Source organism: Bison bison, unplaced genomic scaffold, assembly GCF_000754665.1.
Source record: "Bison bison bison isolate TAMUID 2011002044 unplaced genomic scaffold, Bison_UMD1.0 scf7180017864516, whole genome shotgun sequence".
In the NCBI taxonomy this organism is placed as follows: domain Eukaryota; kingdom Metazoa; phylum Chordata; class Mammalia; order Artiodactyla; family Bovidae; genus Bison; species Bison bison.
Window position 1 is genome coordinate 8572401 of NW_011495069.1, and position 1529 is coordinate 8573929.

The window sequence follows — 1529 nt, forward strand, 5'->3', positions numbered from 1 at the left end:
GAGAGACCCCGGAGACTGGGAGGAGGTCAGGGCATGGAGGCGAGAGGAGTACTCAGAGGCTACTGGGATAGGGGTCAGGGCATTAGGTGAGGGGGTCTGGGCTTCCCTCGTGGCTCAGCTGGTAAAGAATTCGCCCGCAATGCGGGAGACCAGGGTTCGATCCCTGGGTTGGGAAGATCCCCTGGAGAAGGGAACAGCTACCCATTCCAGTATTTTGGCCTGAGGAATTCCATGGACTGTATAGTCCATGGGGTCGCAGTCAGTCGGACACGACTGAGCGACTTTCACTTTCGCTGGGAAAAAGGGTCGGGATCAGGATCCGTGGGGAGAGAGCCGGGCTCACGGGGTCAGAGTTGGTACTCAGGGAGAGGGAGGAGGCCAGAGCAGGGGAGATGGAGGCTGCGGGAAGGTGGGGAGGAGCCCTGAGAGAGGAGCGGGCGGAAGGATGGGAGGTGGTGGTGGCACCCGATCGGGGTGGGGGAGGGACGCGGTCAGATTCTGGAGGCGGTCCTTCGGGAAAACCCGCAGAGCCCGGGGGAAAGGGGCGGGGCGGGAACAGGGGTCTGGTTTCCCGGATGGAGGGAAAGAGGGTCCAGAAAAATGGGGGACGCTGGGGAGAGGACGGGTGCAGGGACCCCGAGGAAGGAGAAGGGCCTAGATCAAAGGCTTAGGGGAGAGGGAGACTCGGGAGGTAGCAAGGAGATGTCGGGAAGGGCAATCAGGAATGGTGTTGAAGCTTGAGTCCGTGGGCAGGAGAGAGAAAAGGAACCCTGCGGCAAGAGAGATGGGCGGGTCGGGGGAACCCTAAGGAAGAAAGGAATAGGGGGGATGTCAAAAGGGAAGTGTGACTGAGCTGGAGGAAAGGGCAGAAATGGAGTGTGTCCCAGAACAGAGCTAGGGGGGAGATCAGACCCTGGATCTGACCCTGTGGCCCCCAGCATCAAGGACTCGCTAAGACAGGGGTTCCTAAACTGTTACCCTGAAGTCCTCAGAGAGCTCGCTGAAAATATAGATCCCCGGCCTCAGCCAACACCCACTGAATCAGAATCTTTGAAGGAAGGTCTGGGAATCTGTGTCTGTCTCAAGTTCCCTGGGAGGATGAGCGTTTAGACCAATACTTAAGAACCACTGATCTGAACCACTCTCTGTTCCAAACACCTAAAACTTCTCTCCTGGTTTCCCTTATTCTAGGGAGGTGACCCCTCCCACATGGATGGGGAGAGACACAGTAATACCTTCTAGCATCTCAATCCCAACAGCTGGTAAATTCCTCCTGAGATCTAATCTAATCTCCCAGATTGGCCTCTTTCCTGCTGAGAGAGAGAGAAACAGGAACAGCCAGGGGCTGGCCCTCCCCAGTCCTCCATGGTCAGAAAGGCAAAGCAGAAGGAAAGGACATGGGAGAAGAGGGTCCCCAGGTCTGTTTCAGACGGCCTCCCCCGAAACACACACGTACTGGTCAGCACAGGGCTCCGGTGGCAGCAGCTTGTCCTCATCTTCTTTGTTAAACAAAGATGACATCGTCAGCC